We start from the raw sequence: 25,880 nt of genomic DNA, 5'->3' as shown, positions 1-25,880 counted from the left end.
AAGTGAAATGATATATCTAAAACTGCTGCAGAGGAAGTTGACTAAGTGGTTTCATAAATGGAAGAGAGAGCCTTTTGCCACCGAGATTGCTTCTTTCTGCAACTGTAAATATGGGAAATCCTGCAAATGGATCTATTTTAGATTGACTGAAGCCAAGCTCTGCAAACAGGCTTCAAGGCAACTGCAAGCTGTTGAATGCACTAGGGGCTCAAATTATAGCTGCTGCTAATGAATGCTGGAGAAAGTCAGCACTTCAGAATAAAATCAGATTTGGAGCTTCTTAAATGCCCTAGAGGTAGGGCTGACTGGCCTACGCTCAGCAATGCAGAATGCAGCATCTATCAAACCTCCACTTTGCAGTGCAACAGTTCCTCCCCTCTTAATGCAAGAACACCTTTTCCATTTTAAAAGCCTAGAATTTTTTTTAGATGGGTAGAAGTATGAAATTTCACCAACCCATATACTGTTCCTCTATAGATATCCAAAAGGGATATGAGGCAATATGCCAGCATAATATTGGAGGCACACAATTAGAAGAGAAAGCAACACAAACTCATTGTTGGTCAGTGTCACTGGGTTGTGGCAAGTGATATTCTATCTATCTATCTACCTACCTACCTACCTACCTACCTACCCACCTACCTACATCTATCTATCTATCTATCTATCTATCTATCTATCTATCTATCTATCTATCCATCTATCTCTATCTATATTTATTTATACCATACCTTTATTATTTTTATAAATAACTCAAGGTGGCAAACATATCTAATAGTGCACTCCTTCCTTTTCCTGTTTTCCCCACAACAGAAACCCTCTGAAGTAAGATGGGCTGAGAGAAAATAGCCAGAGGTCACCCAGCTGGCTTAAGGCAGGACTAGAACTCACAGTCTCCTGGTTTCTAAGTCAGCACCTTAAACACTAGACCAAACTGGCCTTCATGATGTTGTGACATCATCATGCAAATGACATGAATTCCATAATTCTATAAGAATATCAATAATGGTCATGATCTATGTGATTTCGTCATGCCCATGGCACAATTTCTATTTTGGAGGCCACATTGTTTACACAATGAGGACACTAAGGACAAAAATTGTTGAAAAATTTACTGTATTGTATTCATTATTATTTTTTATTACTAGTATCATTACATTTTTATTTATTAAACTGTATACCGTGACAGAGCAATTATAAACTCTCAAATAATTAAACCACACAAGAGGTTTGTCCATTTCAGTGGTGTAAAAGCCAAAATATATATGCACAAATAACACTTGGACCAGTGCAAATTATAAACTTTCATTGATGTTTTTGAGATAATGATGGAATTTCATTGCCAACAGTTAAACATTTTCCAAGTTAAATAAGTGTTTGACTATTCAAAGTACCGTAAATTTCAAAACAATATGAATATTAATTTGAGCAACAGAAACTTGTGGGCCTTTCCTAGAATTTATGTCTCTGCTAAGCCTAATAAGCAGGTGGAAACCAACTGGTGAGTTTAATGATGCACAAAAATCCAAACTTAACCACCATGCCTAAGGCAGCATTTTAATAATGCTTGCGACTTCCTTCTAAGTTGCTTTTGACACCCTTGTAGAGTCATGGACCAAGTTTGAACTTCCTAGCCTAAAATGGAGAGCAAGGGAAATGTATTTGTCTTACATCTGGCTGCTTAGAAGATTATGGTCTTATCTCACAGCCACAGCCATTGTCAGCAGAGCAAGACATTGGACAGGCTGTGCTAACCAAGAAGCCTGAAAGCTGTGGTTGAGTGTATTGGCTCCCTTTGTGTAGTACAGTATCTAGTAAAAGAAACAGTAATCTATATTGGCTTATTGTCTTCCCGGGTATAAAGCGATTGAAAAATCAGAGCCTAAAGAAGCATCTTCTGCCAGGCGGCATAAGTGGGTTCTTGATTTATTGACAAAGGCTGTTCTTCTAATGAGGCTAAAATGGAAAACTTGGAATAAATATTTTAAATTAATCCAAGTCTGTGCTCCCCCACTCTTGTTTGCAGCTACCATCAGCTTCTGATCCAAAACATTGGCAGGATGCAGAAGGGAGGGAGGGAGGGCTGGGGGTCCTATAAATAGGAGCTACTTAAGCACAACATGCTTAATGCCAAGTCAGCAAATATCCTCAAATCAGATCTGCGTTTCAGAACCAGGAATATGGAGGGGATTTGTCCCACCAAGAAGATTGCAAGCAGGCAAGACTCCGCCAGTCCAGCTGGAACTTTCAAACATGAAAATAGATAAGGTTAATTGCTTTAAAGAAAATGAAGATTTAAGATCAGCAAATAATGAAGAGGAAGAGTGCTTTGTCCAGCTATCAGCAGAAGCTCAGTGGTGTTGGTCTAAGACAGAGGTCTTCAAACTTGGCCCTTTTATGACTACCAGAATTCCTCAACCAGGCAAGATGCAGCATTATAGTGCTCAAATAAAGAGGGCAACTTTGCAACACATCAGGGGTGTCCATAGCAGTGAGGTCAAAAATGTCAAGATCGTAGAAATGTATGTATAGTTGAAGCCCTGCTTTTTATTAACGTGTGCCATAAAACATGTAAAACAATGCAAGACTTCAGTCATGTTAGTTTTTCTGACCCCCTCTGCAGCTTATTGTGTTATGCAAACCAGGCAGTGAGATTAATTCAGGGTGTCATAAGCCAAAAACATCCTCTCCTGGTTTCAAAATTTGAATTTGAAGAAGCTATGGTTATGTTAACTCTGACTTAGTATCACTGTCTTGATGAGCCCCATTACAAACCTAACAGTTGCGTTCAGCCAAGCTTGGTTAATTTTGATGTTGGACATAGGTTTTTTAGTGGGGAGGGTTCATACCCAACCCATTTGATTAATTTATAATTCCATGTATTGTGCAAACTCAGGACATTCATTTAATTCAATAATTAGGTTAATTTAGTTTCTAGATCAAAGCATGTCAGATGACTCCAACCAGCCAGTCTCCAGTTAAGTTTGCCAGTCCTACAGATAGTTCTTGACTTACAACCCTTTGTTTAGCGACCAAAATTACAACGGCACTGAAAGAAGTGATTTACGGCCAGCTCTCACCACTGTCATGTGATAATAATTTGGGCACTTGGCAACTGCCATGTATTTACGATGGTTGCAGCACCTGAGGTCATATGACTGCCGTTTGCAACCTTCACAGCCAACTTCCGACAAGCTAAGTCAGGGGTCTTGAAACTTGGCCCTTTTATGACTTGTGGACTTCAACTCCCAGAATTCCTCAGCCAGTGTGCCTGGCTGAGGAATTCTAGGAGTTGAAGTCCACAAGTCATAAAAGGGCCAAGTCTGAAGACTCCTGAGCTAAGTCAATGGGGGAAGCTGGATTCATTTAATGACTGCATGATTCGCTTAACAACTGTGGCAAAAAAAGTTGTAAAATTGGGCAAGATTCATTTAACCACCACCTTGTTTAGCAATGGAAATTCTGAGGGAAAATTTTTGTACCATGGAGATAATTTGAAGTTCATGTTGTCAGATGAACAAGAACAGGGGTCAAATTAAAAATTGGCAATCCTGGATGGACTAGTTTCACCGCCTGGCAGCTTTTTCATGTGTTTCTAAACAGCTTTCCAACAAGATAAAAAATTAACTTAAAGAAATATACCCCACACTACACAGCCTTTCTCTGTTGGCTTGCAAGCTGCTTCAGAAAAAAGCAAAGCTACACACATTGAAACGGTCCCTGTATCCTTAAATCAGATTTGCAATGATTTGTTTGGTTTTGTGTTTTAACTGCAAGGAGGAAGAAACATTTTAAAATGCTCCTAGTTATGTAAGTACAAAGAAATGATGTGGAACGATCTGTTATCACAGCAAATGAGCACACTGTTCTAAATAAGCCCAGGGCAGGAAAATGAAAAACTAAGAGCACCAGGCGAGACATTTTTTTTAAAGAAAAATGAGGGGCCCAGATGGAGCTGAAGCATGTTCTTGGAAAGAAAGAATGAGGATGCCTGTGCTGACCCTATAGCCCAGAGCAGGCCAGCCTCCATTTCATGTTTAATAAAAGGATTTAAGAAAAAGCATCCACGTCTGATTAGACAAAGGGCTGATAGGCCCTAAAGCAGAAGGATTTTATATGTCTGTACATTTGGCAATGGCTACGGAGACTCTCAGCCATCCAGGTCATGGTTGTCGCAAAGGTGCTTTTTCAAGAGGCAACTGGCCTTTCTTTGTTATTCCTTGGAGAGGTTTCGTTTCTCATCTAAGAACTTCTTGATTTCTGACTGAATGGTGGGGAATGGAAGGATTTGTATTCCTTGCAGCCCTCATTAGCACTCTCTCTGAGAGTCATTGAGACCCCTTGGAGGTTTATCTGTGCCCCAGGAGTCACTTGAATAGCGCAAATGGGTGTGGAACCTTTTTGGAACTGCTGAAATCTGGGGACTATTTTTGCGGAAAGAGAAGTCACAAGCATCTGCACAAGCCTTGCACCATCACAGGGCAAACTCCCCTCCTTTCATACAGAATGTGTGTACCAAAGGGATGGGGTTGCATTACAGGGGTGCAATGCTCTTTTCAACACCATGTCTGCTGCCCCCCTACCCAGTGGATGCTGCTGAGGCCTCAAATCCAGCTCAGTTCATGGGGAACTCCACACCCATCTCCATGCCATTTTGAGTGGTAATCATGCAGAAGTGAATTGCCAATCCTTCTATCCTTTTTTTTTTTTTTTGATTTCTCAATCTGATTGATAGCCCGAGGATTTCCTTGTGGTCTCCTAACCTGGTGTGATCCAGATATTGTTATTTCACAATCAGTCATGATCACTCACCAGAGCCCATCTCATCTATTCTGGAAGAAATCCTCTATGTACAGGTCAACCTCAACTCACAACCACAATTGAGCCCAAAAATTATGTTGTTAAGTGAGGCATTGGTTAAGTCAGTTTTACCCTATTTTATGACCTTTCTTGCTACATTTGTTAAGTGAATCATTCCCGTTAAGTTAATAACCCGATTGTTAAGTGAATCTAGCTTGCCGAGTAACTTTGCTGGTTAGAAGGTCACAAGAGGGGATCATATGACCCTGGGACGCTGTAACCGTCATAAATAAGAACCAATTGCTAAGCGTCTGGATTTTGATCCCATGACTATGGTTGTTATAAAAATTGGCCATGAGTCACTTTTTTCAGTGCTGCTATAACTCTGAACAGTCACTAAATGAACTGTTGTAAGTCAAGGACTACCTGTATTTTTTAAGTAAACCCCGATGTCTTCTGTAGGAGGGATTCCTGGGTAGGATTGTCCAGCTGGGGAGCTTTTAGATGCTTCTTAATATAAAATGGAAGAGGAAACTATATGAAATAGGAGGGCACCTTAGGAAATCTTCAGATTTGCTGTTAATCCTCATTTGGGATCATTAAGAGACTTTATGCTTGAAAAACACTGCTGTCGTATTAGACCTGGTGTAACTGGATTCCTTTTGCTATCGGTATGTATGTGCATATATATTTATAGTTGGAATGTTTCTCATACTATGATTTTTATTTGTTCAGACTGATCTGGCTCTTTACTTCTTTAGTTTATGTTTATGACTCTTTATGTTTTCTGTGAAAAGTTATTCTCTTGTTTTCAAAAGTTGCAAGCCGGGCAAAGTGGTTATTATGAGTTGGATGGCTAAATAAATTGAAGAAATATACGTGTGTGTGTGTGTGTGTGTGTGTGTGTATACACACTCTCTCACACACACATTCACATATATACATTCACACTCATGGCTAAGGGATATTATCAGGCAATATTTAATATCAGTTTGACTGTAAGGACCCACCCCACTTTGCATCTTAAGAAGACAGAACTCTTGGAATAATTCTTCCAACAGGCATCCTTTATTAAGAGAAAATGGTTGCAGGCATGCTAGACAGGACTTGGGGTTCAAGCTCTCCCATTCAAGGTTTTAAGGGGTTCCCCAGTAGCCCAACCCAATCACCCCTCTCTTCCAGTGACAGTCTCAGGCATTACACTCCCACCCCCTTTTCCTTACTGCCGGCTGGATGGAGACTTCAAACAAAACTACATGAAAGGTAATAGCCCCATTGTTATGGTTAGTTCGTTTTGCGATACACACATCCAGTTCCTTTGAAGTGTACCGAAGGAAGTGAGGGCCATAAAGCCCCTTTGTTCACCCCCTTCCCTTCATCGTATGACAGAATCCATGGAAGGCAGAAATGGGGTTTGTTATAATTGATAACTAGAGATGAAATATAATTGGATTCTGACATCCTGCCCCTCAAAAATACGACAGATCCACCTGAAAGAAAACAAAACAGGTATAAAAGTTAGTCAGGCTTGTTAGGGTATTCTGTGTGAAACTTCTTTAATAGCTTCGGGGCTCTGACATGACGTTTATGGACCTACTCGTTTTGTGAGGGAGGGAGGTGTTTCCAGGCAACTAGGTACTGAGTCGCTCCATGATATCTCCTAGAGTCAAGGATTTCCTTTATTTTGAAGTGTTGTTTGCCCTCTACCATGATTGGAGGTGGTGGGGGGGATTTTTAACCGTAGAGGTGACTGACGCTCTCTTTTCAGCAAGCTGCAATGAAAAATTGGGTGTATTTGCCTGAGATTTTTTGGTAATTCTAATTCTACTGTTACTGGGTTTATGATTCTTTTAATTGAAAAGGCCCTATATATTTTGGTCCAAGTTTTTTACAGGGTTGTAGGGACTTTAGGTATTTTGTAGATAGGTACACCATTTCACCTATAATGAATGGTGTAGGCTCAACCCTTTTTTTATCGTCTTGTGCTTTGTATGCCTGCCTAGCTTCATCTAGTGCTTTTCTAACTATTGGCCAGGTGTTTTGTAGTTTTTCCATCCATTCTTTCAGTGATGGGATCGTTGGTTTGTTTGGGGTTAATTCTGGCATGGGGTTGAAACTTTGACCGTTGGCTATTTGAAAAGGAGTGTAGCCTGTGCTGGAGTGGACTGCATTATTGTAGGAAACTTCTGCAAAAGGGAGTAAGTCCGTCCAATCACTTTGTTGGAAATTCAAAAAACATCTCAAATATTGCTCAAGTACTGAATGACAACGTTCTGTTTGTCCATCTGTCTGAGGGTGATGGCTAGATGTCAGTCCCTGAGTGGTCCCTAAGAGGGATAAAAATTCCTTCCAAAATGCAGACGTAAATTGCACTCTCCTATCAGAGATGATGCATTGGGGTGCCCCGTGCAATCTGTAAATGTGCTGGACGAAAAGTTTTGCTAAGGCCTTTGCAGTGGGAATCTTTTGGCAAGGGATAAAGTGCACCTGTTTGGAAAACAAGTCCGTGACCGTCCAGACAACAGTATTCCCATTGCTTTCTGGCAATTCCACTATAAAATCCATGGCTATGTCCCTCCAGGGGGCTGAGGGATTTGCCACTGGTTATAATAGTCCTGGCGATTTCCCTTGCAATCTCTTTGCAGTCGCACATTTTGGGCAGTTGGCTACATAACTTTCTATGTCCTTTTTTATTGATGGCCACCAAAATTGCCGTTTAATTAAGTGTAAAATTTTTACAAATCCAAAATGCCCTGCTGATTTTGTGTCATGGCAAAGCTGCATGAAAGTGACTCTTTGGGTTGTTGGTATATATAACTTTTCCCCTACCCAAGGCAACCCGTCTCTCATTGTGCACACATTTTTGTTTTTCTGGAACCATTCGTCTGTTTCCAAACTTTTTCGGAATTCAATTCCAGTTTGGCTGTCCAGTTGTGGTTTTAATTTAGCTTGGGTTCTTGTGGTTACTGGTGCTGCCAGTTGTGACTCTGCCATCATCGGTTTAGAGTCTGTGGCTCGTTTGCTGTTATATTGGGGCAACATCTGCCAGGAAGTTCTTTCTCCCTGGTAAATGTTTGAGCTTAAATTGGAAATGGTGAAAATGCTGGGACCAGCGGGCTTGTTTGGGATTGAGTTTCCTGGGCGCTTTCAGGGCTTCCAAATTTTTGTGATCAATCCACACCTGGAAGGGGATTTTGTTGCCTTCCAGGAACTGTCGCCATGTGAGTAATGCCCAACGAATCCCGTATGCCTCCTTCTCCCATACGGGCCAGCGCTGTTCTGTTTCCGTGAGTTTCTTGGATGTATATGCACAGGATTGCAATACTCCATCATTGTTTTCTTGTAATGGAACAGCCCCCACTGCCTCATCACTTGCATCTGCCTGTATTACGAAGGGCTTGTCCATGTCTGGGTGCCTTAGTACTGGTTCGGCAGAAAAAAGTCTCTTTAGTCTCTCAAACGCTGCTTGGCACTCCATTGTCCATGTTAGTGGCTGGCTAGGTTTTACTGCGGATGCTCCCTTCATTTTTAGTAAGTTAGTGAGGGGAAAGGCAATCTGGGCAAATGAGGGGATGAATTGGCGGTAAAAGTTTGCAAAGCCCAGGAAACTTTGTAGTTGCTTTCTTGTGTGGGGTGGTGCCCAATCTAATATTGCTCTGACCTTCTCTAGGTCCATTTCAATGCCCTGGGAGGATATGCGATAACGTAGGTAATCTATCCTTTCCTGGTAGAATTCGCATTTTGAGAGTTTGGCATATAGGTGGGCGGCTCGCAGTTTCTTTAAAACTGCTCTAACAAGGTTGACATGTTCCTCTTTTGCTTCGGTGAAGATAAGAATGTCGTCCAAGTAAACAAGGCCCCCCTTAAACAGGTGCTCCCTTAGAATGTTATTGATTAAGTGCATAAAGACTGCAGGGCCCCCTTGTAATCCAAATGGCAAGACTTTGAATTGATAGCACCCCATGGGGCAGTTAAATGCGGTCTTCCATTCGTCCCCTTCCTTAATTCTCACGCGATAGTAAGCTTCCCTTAGGTCTAGTTTAGAAAAAAAATTCTCTTTCGAGAGGTGTGACAGCATGTCTTTCATGAGACGCAGAGGGTATAGGTTACTTTCAGTGATTGTATTCAGGGCCCTATAATCCACACATAAGTGTAAAGAGCCATCCTTTAGGCTTGGCTGCCTCAATGAAACCTCTCTCTAGGTTTTTTTTAATGAATCTTTCCATTTCCTCCTTCTCCTTTGGGCTCATGGAGTATAATCTGGGCTTCGGGAGTTTTGCCCCTGGCTTGAACTCAATGGTACAGTCTGTGGGTCAGTGGGGGGCAGCTCATCCGCCCTCTCCTCACTGAAAAGTTCAGCAAGGTCTCTGTATTCCTCTGGTATTTCTGTTAGTCCCTTTTCCTCTCCCATGGATGCTTTTTCTATTCTTGATTCTGGTAGCCCCCCTTGGGGTTTTAAGTTCATAGGGTCCCCCTTTGGGAATTTGATTTCTGTCATCCTCCAATTTACCCAGGGGTTCCATTTTTTCAACCATTCCATCCCTAGAATCATTGGGCATTCCATTGGGTCACCACAAACGTTATGTCCTCTTCATGTTTGCCAAGGGAGAGGTGTATTGATAGAGTGGCTAGAGTAGCTGGCACCCCCCCCCTGCTATGGATCCATCTAACTGGCCAAATGAGACTGGTTGTTTCAGTCTCCTCGATGGAATGCCCAGATTCCCCACTAGTGTCGGGCTAATGAGGCAGCAGGTGCAGCCAGAGTCTATTAAGGCTTTCACCTTCACGGCTTTGGGCATGGGGGGAATTAATATAGTCACTGTCTTGAGGATGGGTGCGATGCGTCCACTTACCAGGGGTTCCCCCTCCGAGCTGTCATCGGAGGCGTCCACCGGCCCTGCGGTGTAGGCTGGAGTTCTTTCCCCCTGATGAGCAGAAGTGGGGGGTTCCGCAATTTCCATCATTCTCATGGCAGTTTCTTTTGGCTTAGCTGAAGACTTTCCAGATTTGCTGGCCGGTGATCTGTCTGGGTTGTGCTGGGGGGCTTTGGAGCGGCATTCTACAGCTCAATGCCCTTCTCTTCCGTACTTGAAACACCCCATTTGCTTCTTGGCTTTAGCCGATTGTTTCACTGGTTCGTGTATCAACTCAGGCGGGGAGCGCTCCATTGTTTTCCTTGGTGGTGTCTCTTCAATATGTTGATCTCTGCTTCCTCTGCCAAGATGTACCATTCCTCAAGTTGGTGTGGGTCCCCTCAGGGCAGGCAAGCGTCATAGAGGTAATAATTTAGTCCGTCTTTGAAATGGCTAAGGAGGATGTCTTCTGGCCAGTTCAGTTTGTTGGCAATGGCCCGGAATTCTTGTGTATATTCAGCCACTGGGTGTTTGCCTTGCCTCATCTTTTTTATCCTTTCGCGGGCTTTGCGATCAGCCAGGGGGTCTTCAAATCGTCTTCTCAGAGAGGACATGAAACGGTTGAAGTCGTTGAGTTCTGGGGCATTGGAGTCATGCAAGTTCACCACCCAATTTGCAGCCGGTCCATCCAGGGCAGATTGCACGATCCGGATGCGGGCTTTGTCGCTGGGAATGTCCTGCCCGTATTCCTCCATGTAGCTGAGGACTTGGGTTAGGAAAAACCCCAAGCGTGTTGGCTCCCCTTTGAATTTCACCTCCAACGGTGGATGTCTTGGAATGGATCGGTGCCTCCGTTGTTGGTGGTAGTGTCTTCCATCCAGATTGCCATCTGTGGTCCGGTAGGGGGTGGGGGCTACTGGATCAGTAGATGTCCCCGGGGTTGCAGGTTCCACGTCCCCCTCGATGTCTCTCCCTTTGCGGCTCCAGGAGCTGGGGCGGCCGTAGGGCTCAGGATTCTCCTCTCCTAGGGAGCTGAGAGTTCCCTTCATCAGGTCAATAGCTTTCTCTAGGATCCAGTCTGAGTACGGTGCCAGCTTCCTCGCTCTTCACTTGCGTGCAGGTATTTCTCCATCTCCTGCTTCCATTCTGGTTGCTTGGTCCCCCGTCTCAGGGTCACCTTTCTTGATTCCTTTCCCCACTCACTTTTCTTTCCAACACCCATTGACCAGCGAGGCTTGTGGTCCCGTGTCTCCACCACTTCTTCTCCTGAGGAATCTGACCTCTCGGATCCCAACATCTGGCAAGGTTCCAGTTGGGGCAGCGGCTCTCTTTCCAGGGAGTTTTCCCCTTTTCTTGCTCCATTGTCTGACATGGTAAATTTTTGCAAAATTCCCCAGCAAGGGTCTCCCTTCCAGGTGGATTAATTTTGCAAGTCCTGTGTAATGTAAGGACCCACCCCACTTTGCATCTTAAGAAGATAGAACTCTTGGAATAATTCTTCCAACAGGCATCCGTTATTGAGAGAAAATGGTTGCAGGCGTTTTAGACTTGGGGCCCAAGCTCTCCCATTCAAGGTTTTAAGGGGTTCCCCAGTAGCCCCACCCAATCACCCCCCTCTTCCAGTGACAGTCTCAGGCATTACACTCCCACCCCCTTTTCCTTACTGCCGGCTGGATGGAGAGTTCAAACAAAACTACATGAAAGGTAATAGCCCCATTGTTATAGTTAGTTCTTTTGGCGATACAAACATCCAGTTCCTTTGAAGTGTATCGAAGGAAGTGAGGGCCATAAAGCCCCTTTGTTCACCCCCTTCCCTTCATCGTATGACAGATCCATAGAAGGCAGAAATGGTTTTTTTTATAATTGATAACTAGAGATGAAATAGAATTGGATTCTGACATTGGCATTGGACATATTTTTTTAATTTATTTATATCCTGCCTTTATTATTTTTATAAATAACTGAAAATAGCCAATATGCCTAATACTTCTTCCTCCTCCTTTTTTTCTCAATAACAACATTATGAGGTGTGTTGGCTGAGAGAGAATGACTGGCCCAAAGTCATCCAATCAGTTTCATGCTTAAGGTGGGAATAGAATTCACAATCTCCTGGTGATTGGCCCAAAGTCACCCTGCTGACTTTCATGTTTAAGGCAGAATTAGAACTCAGTCTTCTGGTTTTTAGCCTGGTGACTTAACCATTAGACCAAATGGGCTCTCATGAACACATATGAATTGCTCTACTTTAATCGAATGTGTTTGCAATCCAAACAAATTTGGTGATTTGACTCCTGGCCCAAGACTGTCTCTTGCAGATACTGCATTGTTGCACTCGGGAAAACTGTAGTGCTAAAGGCAAAGAATATCGTCTGCATGTGAATTTTAGAGCAGAGAGTAAATCAATCCAATATTCCCAAGGAGACCCCTCGGTTGTTGGCGCATATCCATTTTCAATACTCGAGGAACATTGGCCAGCATGTATAATGTAGCCATCCTACCAGATCTGAGTGTATTATTATCATGTAAAATAATCTATACTATGGATCGGCAGTGCTGGCTGGAAAATTGGGGAGCTGTAGCTCCAACTCATTGGGGACGCCTAAGTTCCTGTTACCTTCTGTATTGATGCTAAGCAGCTGCATCTGCTAAAACCAGAGAGCTTACCAGTTTCTGGGCTCCATGAAAAATATAACAATTTTAAAAAGCATTTTGTAATCCAGTTTCGGTGAGGGAAGAAGCACTTGCCAATTTGGCTGGGACTAAACTTTCCCAGGGTCTATATGGATTGGAGGAGGAGACAAAGAGATTTAGCAAGGCAGTTCTTAAAAGCGATGGTCGCTTGATAGGGAAAAGATGAAATGGGAGAGGACTTTTCACCCCCCTCTGGAAACACTACAGTGACTGGTGCTAAACAGTTGCCGTTTTTAATTTTCCAATCTGCTGTAATCCAGGGCAGAGATACATCATGCAGATTGTGAAAAATGTAAGGGGAAATTGCAGTCAGAGAAGGAACCCGCTGGGGTTGATGTGGGTGTTATTTATTTTATTTATTATTTCAATTTCAAGGCCACCCAACTCACAATGATTCTCAGTGGCTTACAGTAAACATTTAAAAAGAAAACAATATATATCAAAGAAAATCGAAGGGGCTCAGCCACCGGGTCTTTAACAATTTGCAGAAAATCAAATTGGGAGCAATATCCAGGATCTCAAGGTGGGTGGAGGAGACCATTCCATAGGGTAGCACCGTCCTGAAAAGTGTCCCTGCTTAATTGATGGGACCTGGAGTGTGTCCATGCTAGTGACCTCCCCCCACAGGCAGAAATCTATGGAGAGCATCAGAGTCTGTGCAGGAGAAAAAGGTAGGCAAATGCTGGAAAAAAACATGATCCAATTGATCATGATCCAATTGCTCATTAGCCAGTGATCACTGACTAATGGTCATGATCCAATTGATCATTGACCAGTAATCAATCCAATTGATCAAATAATGATCCAATTGATCACTAATAACATGATCCAATTGATCATTGACCAATGGTCATGATCCAATTGATCATTGACCAATAATCATGATCCAATTGATCATTGACCGATGGTCATGATCCAACTGGTCATTGACCAGTTTAGGATCCAATTGATCATTGACCAATAATCATTGACCAATTATCACGATCCAGTTGGTCATTGACTAATAATCACAACCCAGTTGATTATTGATCCAAATCCATGGTCCAATAGGTAAATGCTGGAAAAAAAATCCAATTCACATATGCTGCAGTTTATGTACCAAAAACTGGGATTGAAGTATGTTGCAGTGATGTTTGTACGATGACATCAGCACATGTGTTACTGATTCAACATCATCCAATTTGCTACAGAAGACACTCGATACCCCAACTGTCCCGGATTAACCACTAAGCAAAATAAATATGTGTTTAGGGCACTAAAGAAGGGAGACACTCCTGAGTTTTCTCCCCCAGCTATCGGGTCCTTAACGTTTTCAAGGCCCTTAACATTTTCACTGCCACATTCAGCTTCATTGATTTTGTTTTGTCATTGTTCTCTTCTACCATGTTCAACTTTAATCTGCATTGTTTAAAAAATGTTTCTTTGACATGGTGAGTGACTAAAGGTTAAAAGTTTGGTTCCAAGGTGTTGTCAGATATTCCATTTGTTTCAAGTCTCGCGGCATGAGAGTTTTGCTTCCTTTCACAAAGAGGAAGAAATGGAAGGGAACATGTTTTCAGCAAGGGCTTGCTCTGGATTCCTGGCTCTGAAAAAGGAGGGGATAAGGAGGTGCCCAAGGTTCTCCTGATAAACAAGAAGTTTGAGGCAGAAGGAGAAAAATCACCTTCTTTGTTCTTTGACGGTGCCCTACTTTGGCCTGCAGTTTAAATATAGTTTTCACTGTTTGAAAAGAAAAAGAAACCCTAAAAGGCTATTATTTCAGCCAGCTGCGAATCTCTGAACTTGAGAACTTTTTTGTAAAGTAAACACACACTCATCCATCTGCAGATTTCGGGGGCAGCTGACTACCCATCTGAAATGTAGGTAATGTGATCCTACCAAACTAGCAGTTAGGTGATGCTGCGGGGTTCAGTTCACACAAGGTTATCCAGGAATGCGGTCAACCGGTGGGGGCTTCAGTATCCGGAGGGCTGACTTGTCCCCTGTATTCCCGGTGCCACAAAGGATCTTAGCAGCAGATAGCGGGTCGTGCGAAGCCCCCCCTCAGCATTAAGCACTTGCATTTTTAGGCTTTACACTTTACACCTACATATTTCCTGAGTTAAAACAATTAATCAGTGGAACAACCTGCCTCCAGAAGTTGTGAATGCTCGAACTCTGGAGGTTTTTAAGAAGAGACTGGACAGCCATTTGTCTGAAATGGTATAGGGTTTTCTGCCTGAGCAGGGGGTTTGACTAGAAGACCTCCAAGGTCCCTTCCAACTCTATTATTGTTGTTGTTGTTGTTGTTGCTGCTGCTGCTGCTGCTTTTGTTATTTAGCCCGGTTTGCAATTGGATATTTCAAGTCCCCACACTAATGTTCTCCCCCCCCCCCCCTACGCTGGAAAACATTCCTACCTGAGGGGGGGGGCAACTTTCTCCCAGCAAGTTGGTGAGAAAAAGAAAAAGTGAGAAGCCGGAAGCGAGCGGGCTCTTTCGACTCCCAGCCTTCGCTGAGCGATCCCCCGCCCCGCCAGCCTGTTGGGCAAAGTAGCTGGAAACCAGCCTGACTCTGGGGCGGGCGGAGGGAGAGCGGGCGGGCAGCGTGGCGGGGGAGAGCGGGAAGCCCAGTCCCCGGGCAGGACTGGGTGCACAGCTGCAAGAGGCGAGCGGAGCCGAGGCAGGCTCGGCGGAAAGCAAAGCGGTGGAGCCGGGGAAAAAGGGACGGGCGGCGCAAGACGGTCCCCGTCGGCTCCCAGGCAGGATCAGGCGGGCCGGGGCTCTGGCGGGCTGCAACGCGCCACTCGCGCCTTCCCTCCCCAGTTTTCTTCCCTCCCCCCTCCCGCCCCAATTAGTGGGGGGGTTGCTGTTCCGACCGTCTTGCTCTGCGCGGGGCGGAGGGGAAGCGACCGAGGCGCCCGGGGTTTGGCGAGCCGCGGTCGGCCCGGAGGCGCCTCTATGCCGGGGGTGGGGAGAGCTGGGGGGGGAGAAGCAACCCGGCTCCGGAGCGACGGCCAAGACTGTGGGGAGCCCGAGAGCTGGGCTGAAGGTAACTGCGGAAGGGGAGGGTGGTTGGGGAAAGGGGTTCGTTCCCCACGCGCTCAGATCCAACTTCCTTTGGCACCGTGTGGCGCGGTTTTGTGGAAGGCAGGCTGGCGGGCGGTTTTGCTCTGCTTTGCAGCGACCTTCCCTCTCTCTTTTCTGGGACGGGTACGTGGATCGGAGGGTTTCTAGCCCTGCGCCCCCTCCCCTTTTTCTCGAGCATGGGATGGGCGACCGCCGGCTGAGAAATTGCAGGGAAAGGATCCGCAGCTCAGAAACTCAAGACTATCCCCTTAAATTGCCTTTGAGGAATAGCTGCGCCACAAGTGTGGAGCAGAATCTCTCTTTTCCAGCCGTTTCCCCAGAGACCACTTTAAAGGATGGCCGGCAGGACCCCCATTGCCAATCCCCCCCCCCCAGAAGAAATGTAGCCCTCCTCCTGGAGTGTTTGGGGCATGTGGGGTAAGGAAGCCACGAGGAGACCTTTCATTTTGAAAAAACTGGTGAAGACAAAACAGGGGAGTGAACCATGTGTCCGGGGGAACACCAGTGTGACTTCGATTTTGCACGCACACCCCTTTGTAATTGGTTGCCCTGCAAGGAAACTTGTGATGCCAGCTCAGAAGTCTCCTCCACTCCCAAAGGGGTCTTTGTAAATATTGGAATTGTGGTCCTAATCAGCTGCAGCCCACCTTTTCTGACGTGTCTTGTTTTTCAGATGGTCCAGGAACAAGCTGGGAAGGTACAGTGGCAGTTCTTCCTCTTTTCTCCTGGGAGAGAAAACCCATGAGTTGAGAAAATAATGGGCAAGGAAGGACATCAGAGGACAACAAATTAAATGTGGTGGATGATTCCTTTGCTGATGGTAAGTTGTTTTTTAAAGGCATTTTCTCTTCCCCCTGAAAACATGCACTGAGGTGGGTGAATAGGATTGCTGATTTGTGTGCTGACTAATTAACCAGTGGAATGGCTTGCCTTCAGAGGTTATGGGTGCTCCAACACTGGAAGCTTTTAAGAAGAAACTAGACAGCCACTTGTCTGGAATGTAGGGTCTCCTGCTTGAGCAGAGGGTTGGGCTAGAAGACTCCAAGGTCCCTTCCAATTCTGTTATTCTGTTCTTTTTAACTTCCCGGTGGCATCTAAGCAAAGCCTTTAACTTGTGCTTGAGGGAAGAAAACAGCCTGTCCTTTCCTAGTGGTGATTGTGTCTCCCACAACCATCACAAACTGAGAATCCTGAAAGTATATAGTGGGAAGGGAGCCAATCTGGGAACTGGGGATTTAGTACAAACCCTCTTGCCATGTGCTGTTCATTGATTTAAGCAGAGATCCTGTTATGCTTGGAAAAGAAATGAAACGTAGTTACCATAGTTTGGAGTAAACTTATATGAGACGTGCCATAAATTGCAAAACAAAAAGATGAAAGAGAAAGGGAATTGGGACTTATGTTGGCCACAGCATCTCAGTTGCTAAGTTGATAAATTAAAGCACATCTTTTGCATTCTTATGTGTGGTTCCCTCCCTACCCGTTTGGCTCAGCCTGTTAGAGAGCTGAAGACAAAACATGGAGTTGCCCTATCTGCCTTCTGTAGGAATCATAGTCTTGAGCTGTTCTCTAGAGTTTTTCAGGAAGAGGCTACGAGGATCCTAAATTCACCAAAACCTGCGCTTTGCTCTTTTGATGGCAAATTGGAGCAGTGGTAATGATGGACCTAAATTGATACATCCAGATGTTTGGTTCCGGGACAGTTTCTGCTTTATTTTTTAAAGGACTTTTATGAGTCTGGTGGGAGCTCAGAAGTGCTTCTAACATTGATGGCTCTAAAAAAGTGGGAGGAAGAGGAGACTGTGTCTTAGGCAAGGATATTAAAGGAGAAAGCAACATGAGTAGAAGGCGTTTGGCTAGCATCCAGTCCTGGTTGATCAAAGGGATTTCAGTGTGGGGAGAGAGGCTTTACAATCTCTAAGGGAGAAGAGATGTGCTGGGTGAGGGTTCAAGAGTGTCTTGAGTAGTAACTGAGTAAAATTGGCTGCACATGTGATCCTCCCTCCTCCCCCCTCCTGTATTTTTAGAAGAGTTTTATGAATAACAATAAAACAGAATAAGTTGATGCCTGTTTTTGCCCAACTTGGATATAGCTCAAAATATACATGCTTCATGTGAACTCAACCAGTCTGGCTTTTGAAATTAACACCTAACATCTGGGCTAGTAGACTGCCCTGATTCAAAAGGTAGTTTATGCAACAAACCATGCCCTTGTGTAAAGTGTGGATCCAGTATTATCAAAATAAAACACAAGTAGTCCTCAACTTACAACAGTTCATTTAGTGACAGTTCAGAGAGGTACAAGGGCACTGAAAAAAGTGACTTATGACCGTTTTTCACACTTATGACCACTCCGGCATCCCCATGGTCACACGATCAAAATTCAGATACTCGGCAACTGGCAATGACAATTGCAGTGTCCCAGGGGTCATGTGATCCCCTTTTGCGACCTTCTGATAGGCAAAGTTAATGGGGAAGACAGATTCACCTAATGAACATTTTCCTAACTTAACCACTGAAATGATTCACTTAACAAGTGTGACAAGGAAGGTTGTAAAATGGGGCATAAGTCACTTAACAATTGTCTCAGCAACAGAAATTTTGGGCTCAATTGTGATAACAAGCCTGTACTTCAGTAGATGAACTTAGATCAGGGCTTTTCAACCTTTTCACCCATTGTACCACTTTTAGGATATGGCAATATCCGAGTACCACCAATCGCCTAGCACGATGTCAAAAACTTGATGACAAAAAAAAAAGGAAAAAAGTGATAAAGTACAGGTAGTCCTTGACTTACAACAGTTCGCTTAGTGACTGTTCAAAGTTACAATAGCACTGAAAAAAGTGCCTCCCCAAGACACAGCCAAGCAAGACACCTGCCTGCGACGCTCTTCCTCCTATCCGAGGTTTTCATTGTTGTGAGGCATTTCTGTTGAGGATTGGCAGCGGGAGTGGGGTGGGGGGGTGTTTGGTTTTTATTCCCCCCATCTGCTGAGTGGTAGCAGCAGGTTTGGATCACTTCACATGACCCTGGGTCACTGTGACCGTCATAAATATGAATCAGTTGCCAAGCATCTGAATGTAAATCACAAGACCCTGGAGATGCTGCAACATTCCAGCTGATCAGCGCTTCTTCTGGGCTCAGCAGAAGCACCAGGATCAGCGCCCAGCTCCAGCTGGAGCCTGGCACTGATCCTGGCGCTTCCACTGAGCCCTGAGAACCCCAAAGAAACGCTGATCCTGGCGCTTCCACTGAGCCCTGACAGCCCTGCCACTGGTTCAGCTCATTCCCCTCCCCCGCTACCACTTTTCTAGGATGGTCGCATACCACCTGCCATGTGCCAATGTACCACAGGTGGTACCTGTACTACTGGTTGAAAAGCCCTGGATTAGATGATATGTAAAACAGTTTATTTGTATCCAGGAAGAGCCAAGTTAGAGGAACGGCTTACTGGTGTTCCTCAGCCCCACAGGTGCATGAGGTAGTTGGTGGAATGTGTAGTCCAGTCCATCAGAATTGTATAAAATTAGAGAAGGTGTGAAGATGTTTTTAAGAACTAATCAGTAGGTAAGGTGTTAGTAAACGCAACATCTCCAACAAACCCCTTCCCCGCTGGATATTTGCACTAGCTGTTGTCTTCAATTCCTGACCTTGCCTACAGCAAGGAGGCTGTCATCACAGGAGGACGCTCTTTCATTCCCCTTTAGGACTGTGATGTAGATACTATTATAAGCACCACACCACCCCCTTGTCTATGGCATTGCACTAAATTGTAGGATCCGTCTCTATTACCTGGGTTTCACTGAAATTAGATTTTTTTTTTTGCAGTTGCCTAATTGATTCGTGGAGTGAGCATCACTGAATCTTGCACTGGGAAATGTATCCTTCATGTTGCAATCAGCCCTGTTGATGTTTATTTATAAGCAAGAGCCAGTAATGTACAGAGTTGCTTCTTTCTGAACCAGAGGGGTGGAGCTCTGGTTTCATGAGCATAATATCACCCAGGTTTGTTATCTGGCATCTTTTAATTAACCCCTAAACTGATTAGGGTTGCTAGGTGTTAACCAAATTGCTTGGATTAAGAGTTTCTCCAAAGGAAGCCTAGCAATCGTATGGGGTTTACTCTAGAACAGATGTGTCAAACTTGCAACGTCACATGACGTCGCGTGACATTTCAGGACTCTTTTGCCATTGCCAGCATTGGGGTGGGCGCGGCTTCTGCATGACGCATCTGGCCTGTGGGTCGGCAGTTTGACACCCCTGCTCTAGAATAAATATGCCTAGAATTGTAATTTGAGCATATGGAATTCCTTCCCTCCCCAAAGGAAAATATACATTAATTTTGAGTTATACAAACCCAATGCAAATGTTACATAAACTTGGTTCATCAGTAAATTCTGAAGCTAATCAAACAGCTTAGCATACAACTATGCCAACCTGCTCAAAAATAAGACACCTCTTGACTTTACTAGAGCTTCCTCAGTTTTGGCTGCTTGAGTGACTATGTGCTGTCAAGTCATTGTCAATTCTTAAGAGACCACATAGATTTTCTCCATGGCAGTCTGTCCCTAATCGTGTCTTTCAGGTCTTCCAAAGATGCATTCATCGCTACTCTAAATGGGTCCCGTCCATCTTGCTACTGGTTGTCTTCTTCTCTTTCCTTCCCTCTTCCCCAGCCTTGGAACCTCCTCTAGAGAGCTGGGTTTGCACATAATGTATTCAAAGTAGGAAAATTGGAGCCTGGTCATTAGTGCCTTCAGTGAGAACCCTGATTTGTTTGATTATCCATTGTTTGTTTTCTTGGGTGCCTGATGTATTTCAGGAGCCTTCTCCAACACAAAAGATCAAAGATCATCTCCTTTGCTTCTTCAAAGTCCAACTTTCACTTCCATAGAGCATCCTTGGGCAGTGATGGCGAACCTTTTAGAGACTGAGTGCCCAAAAACTGGCCCCGCCCCTGCTCTGCCTCCACCCCACCTGCCCGCAGGACCACTCACCGCCTCCAGGGCCTGCCGCAGATCGCCCAGGCAGCCCAGCGCCATGGCGTCCGCGTCCTCTGCCCGTGCCCCGCAGCATCAACTATGCGTGGTGGGGCGTGAGGGCAGAGTCTTGTCTACGCTGCCTGGCTGCCATGTCCTTGGCTGCGCTGCTCCACATGGGCCACGCTCAGGGGCGACACCTCCAGGGGAGCTGCTGGTGAGGAGAGGGTTGCAGGGGGAGGCAAGGCTGGGGCAATGGCACATGTGCCCACAGAGGGGCTCTGAGTGCCGCCTCTGGCACCTGTGCCATAGGTTCGCCACCACTGTCTTAGGGAATGCCATGGCTTGCATGATTTTGATGCTTTGTATGTATAGACCCACCTCAGCATTTGAGTACCTTTTCCAAAGCATTATGACTGTTCTACCAAGTGTTAGTCTGGGGCATATTTCTTGATTGTTGATCCTTTACTTTTGATTGTTGACTTTAAAAGGCAGAAGAGGAATTCTCAATTCCTAATTGTTACATATATTATTAATCTGGTCTTCTTTATATTTATGTTTTGTCACATTTTTTTCTGTCTCTTTGACTTTTATTATTAGAGTTTGCTGGTCTTTGCAGTTTCAGCTATTAGCTAAATATAAAATAGCTCATTTTAGTACAGCTTTTAATCAACCAGATTAATATGTTGTTTATTTATTGGTTCATTACATTTTTAATAATGAATCAATCTAGCAATTCTCAATATGCTTGTGCATTAACATTTTGATCCAGTATGTGAATTATTTTTATTTCTGTTTCTTTTCCCAGACTTGGAAGAATCTATTAAACAAACCAAATTTAGTTTCTGTCTTCTGTTCTACTCCCAGACATGTTAATATAAAAATAGCTGATGATGGATCAACCTTTTTTGTCTCATAAATTTATCACAGCAGGTTCTTTGAGATCTAGTTGGTCTGTGTATAATTGAACATAGGAAGAATTTATTTTTAAGCATCACTTCCCTCCAAGCCACAGTACTGCATTTTGAGAGGCCTCTCATTTTGATGTTTGCACTGTAATAAAAGTGTAGAACAGGATTGCAGAAAACTGTTACAAAATCACTTGAGAAACTATCTAGATGAGACTACGAGTCTAGCCCAGCCTTTTCCAGATGTTGTTGAGACTACAACTCCCAGAATTTCTAAGTGGCTTGGCAAGAAGCCACGTTAGGAGGACAGTAAGTTAGGTTGGAAAAAGGTTATATAAGTAACTAGACAATGTTGTGGAGTTGTTGTGTAGCTTCCCACTATGGGACTTCGGGAAAGGTTTTGTTTGCCAGATAGAATCACCAAATTAATATCAATAGGATACTAATAGGATGTTGGACCCATTGTTGTCTCATGATGACCATTCAACACATTCTTCCAATATAAGACTTTTCAAAATTGTCTGTCACAGATTTATGCTTTTAAGATGTTCCAAAGAGCTGCTTATGTAATTTACCCATTAGCTGATCAAAGAAGTCTTGAGTATTATGAAATGTCTTCCTATTTCTGAAGATGCATTGTGAAAGGACAGTGCTTGAGTTTCTCCAACCTTGGTAGAAACTGCATCACTCTGAATTGAAGGTGGGGGGAAGGCGCGTTGGTAGACAATCTGTTTTATGACCACCTGCTTAAGTGAGACTGTGGTTTCATTATCTGACGGGAAAGCAGAGTTTAATTAGTCATGTTTAAGTCTGGGGAAATGAAAACAGCTCAGTAATTAGCAATAGGCACAATTGTACAGTGTTCCCTGTCTTTCATGGAAAAGAGGTAGGGAGGAGCATGTATTTGCTTCATGTTAATTGCATATGCTGTGATAAATTTTTATCGTGGCCTGAAGCCAAACAGACAAACAAATAAACATACAGAGTAGGGCAAAAAACAAGCCACGTTTATAAGATTAGACCTTGATCTTTGGGAAGTATTTTCTGCTTCATTCTTGACGCTAAGAAGCAAATGTTAGAGACAATAATAATAACCTGGAAGTTTTTGTAGGCTAATAGGACAGTTACAAAGTAATCATCTGATTGCCCTGGAATTGTTGCTAGAAAAGGAAAAATTAAATGTTGATGTCAACCCAGATAAAAACTGCAGGGTAATAGCTTGTGTGCAATAGATTCAACTTTCTCCATGCTATAAGGGAGGAGGCAGCAAACTAGAGGAAAACTATTAAGGTATCTTCTTGTGATAACAGAGGAAAGGGCTTTGAAATGGATGCTTGTAAACATCCAGCAATATTTAAATCCAGCAATATTTAAGGTAGACAGTTGTGTAAAGGTGAGATGCCACAATTCAAGTAAAATTGGGGTCCTGCAAAAAAACTGAGAAGAACTGAATTTTAATTCTGGATCCAGAAGATGTTCTGTCATATATAATGAATAAGAAATTGATTATCTTCCATTTCTTTTACCAGTGGAAGCATTTTTAGAAACTTTTTGGACACACTTGTTTTTATGGGCAACTTTCTGTTAGGTATACATTTCCGCATAGGTGTCTGGGGCACAGCAGATGGCAACCCAAGAAGGATGTTGTCTCCACAGCAATGCTATGACATGCAAGTATATAATGACAGCATTCGCCTGATGGCGCTGCTGTCCCTGTATTGTTTTGGAATCGATGGATATCAGTGTATCTTCTATAATCAATATGTGAGTGAGAATTGCATCACCAGTGCTCAGAAAGGTGAAGTCTGAAAGAAAAGCTTTCCAGTTTGCATTCAGGCTTGAGAAGAAATTATTTCAGTTGTCTTAAAATGGGGAGGGGGGGAGGAAGGAAGGGAATACACAAAACCCATTGAGATTAAAGTGCTTTTTTAAAGGTATCTTTTAAGAAGGGTCTTTCCTTTTCAGCTGCAGTCTTCAAAATACAATGGTGGAACTAAAGGTAATAGGCCTAATGGATGTTCCCCTCTTCATATTTGCTGGCTTGGGAAGATGGAAACCTGACATTGTAATTCCTCCAGTCTTCAGCTTGGATTTGCAATGGGGTCCTTTCTGGTATTCAGAAGTCTAGCAACAGAATTAGACATGAGGAGTCATATTGAGGGGCTGCCAAGGGGCCTGTAGAAGGAGTGGAGGTTTCAATCTGAGGTCCTCTTGGTCCCCAGCAGCCAAATTGGTGTGTAATCTATGCCAGTCCTGAAGCTGGCATAGAATGATTCTCCCCTACGGCTTCCAATGAAAAGGAATTCTATTTTTAAAAGCCACATGCACATATATGTTCAGGGAGGCACACACAAAGTCATACACGGACATTACTCTTCCTTGGCTCTGCTAGCAGGAATCTGGCCAGGCTCCAGAAAACTTTGGAGTCACTACATTGCAGGCTCCAGAAGCTGAGTCCAAGAGACACTGTAGTTAGGCATATCTTCAGCTGGTGGACCTGGACTCAGAAAGAGGTCGAACCCAGATGAAGATGGACCACAGCTGATCACATTTTCACAAGGAGGAAGAACAGATGGAAGTCATGCTAGATGGAGGAAAACTAAGCGTTGATTCAGTTGGGTCATTGTGGAGCCACCTTCCTTGACTTGATTGCTTCCAGATGAGTCCATTACAGCGTAATAGGAAATGCACTGGGTATCGTAAGGAATGGCAGTTGCAAAACATCTGGAGGCCCTGCCTTGAGAAAGGCAGCCCTGGGAAAACAGAAACTGAGAAGCGGGGAAGTTGGCAGCTTTACATGAGCAGAAAGAAAGGTTAAGAATTGGATTGGTGATTGGGCTTGGGTTTTCTGTTTGGTTTCTGATTCAAGCTGTAAGTTCTCCAGCTGCCTGCTTTTGGCATGACTGTATAGTTTCTATTGTCATGATTGCCAAATCTGTAGCTGATGTTGTAAAGACCAGGGCAATTTACCAGCTATTTGAAATGCATTTCTGTACAGATAGTCCTCGACCCTTATGACTTGTCAGCAACTGTTTGAAATTATCACAGATTCCCCCCCCCAAAGGGTACCCGTGAACTGGATATATGTGATAGTTGTCCCCCTGGTCACGTGATCGCATTTTGGGCATTCGACAACCGGATCATATTTATGATTGTTTGCAGCATCCCACAGTGATGTGCCTGCAATTTGCTTTTTTTCCCCCTGGAAACCAGTGTTTATATCTGGTTTTTGGCAAAAAAAAAAAAAAATTCGTTGCAGACAATGAGTTTACTTAACAACCATGGAGTTCATGTAACAACTACCGCAAAAAAATGTTGTAAAATTGGGTTGGTTACATGATAACCCACTTAGTGACGGCATGACTATAATTCTAGGCTAACTACAGTCATAAGCTGAGGACTACCTTTATGTACAAGTTTTCAGAATGACATTACTTAAAAATCTTGCAGAAAGTGTCAAAGATGGAAAGCCAAGGGAGCTGAGCCCAGGTCTTTCCAGAACCCCAAGACAATCTCCCTTTCTTCTCCCACCTGATTCTTCCAGTTCACCTCTGCCTCAGAGCTGAGTGTAGTTGTGTGATGATAAAGAAAATAGTGTCACCCCAACATTATTGGGGTGACAGAAATGCCAGAGACCAAAGGCTGTATCTGAATACACTGCCGGTGTTCCCATCCTAGAGTTGTTGCTGTTAAAGCAGATACATTCTTGTTCATTATGAACTATTAAGCACCCACCATCATGATGGTCATCTTTGGACCAGGGTTTCTGAACCTCGGCAACTTTTAAAGTGTGTGAACTTCAACTTCACAAATTCCCCAGTCAGTTTGCAGAAGTTTGTTCTGCAGCTTCCGTTTGATGATGATCATGATGACAAGAAATCGGAACTATGAAACACAGCTGCATATTTTGTTTTAGCCATAGGAATGACTGGTTCCTTAGCAGGGATTTCCTTTTAAGATTCTGGGAAATCCACTTTGCAGACTAACAGAGCTGTGCAGGATTTGGGATTTAAAAGACAACAGGTGAATTGGAGCATGTAGAGTCTGTTGGGGGACACCTTCAACTGAACACCTTCAACATTTCAGCAGATGCTTTAGGAAAAGACCTAATTGCCTGAAGGTCCAAACAGTGGCAACTGTAAAAGGCCAAAGGGGATTAGAAAGGCTTCTGTATTGTATAGTGTCATCGCTCCTTCTCACTAGATGGTGACATCACATGCATGCCCAGAAGAGACGGAGCTTATATCAAGCGAGCATCCCTTCAAGTCTGGGCAAAGATCTTTTAAAAGCAAACCATCCCATGGACATCCATGGAAAAACACATGGTAGATGATGAAAGGTATATGATGAGGTCACTATGCAAATAGCAATATCACTTAGACTTATATGCTGCTTCACATTGCTTCACAGCCCTCTCTAAGAGGTTTACTGAGTCAGCATATTGCCTCCAACAATCTGGGTCCTCATTTTACTGACCTTGAAAGAATGGAAGGCTGAATCAACCTTGAGCCGGTCTGAATCAAACTGCGGGCAGTCAGCAGAATTAGCCTGCAATACCGCATTCTAAACAATGCACCACTG

At 43.8% G+C, this 25,880-nt stretch overlaps 1 protein-coding gene across 6 annotated transcripts in view; it reads left to right on the top strand.

The window, feature by feature from the left end:
• The first annotated feature begins 14,901 nt into the window (after positions 1–14,901).
• The window catches only part of TMEM200B (transmembrane protein 200B), a 35,827-nt gene continuing 24,848 nt past the window's right edge, over positions 14,902–25,880 (top strand). The window contains exons 1-4 of one of the 6 annotated variants that reach the window (XR_005555642.1): positions 14,902–15,373; positions 16,085–16,231; positions 19,241–19,291; positions 19,998–20,394. The gene's annotated coding sequence lies outside the window, so the exon portion shown is untranslated. Of the gene's footprint in view, positions 15,374–15,453; positions 15,535–16,084; positions 16,232–19,240; positions 19,418–19,997; positions 20,395–20,612; positions 24,113–25,880 lie in introns of those variants that run through there. The other 5 variants (XM_039334351.1, XM_039334349.1, XM_039334350.1 and 2 more) reach the window with 5 other exon arrangements.

Source organism: Crotalus tigris, unplaced genomic scaffold (assembly GCF_016545835.1).
Source record: "Crotalus tigris isolate CLP2741 ecotype Arizona unplaced genomic scaffold, ASM1654583v1 scf7180000017628.32516253702:7417878, whole genome shotgun sequence".
NCBI classification, from domain to species: domain Eukaryota; kingdom Metazoa; phylum Chordata; class Lepidosauria; order Squamata; family Viperidae; genus Crotalus; species Crotalus tigris.
Note: the sequence above shows the minus strand (reverse complement) of the source record. Positions and strands in the feature narration are given on the sequence as shown.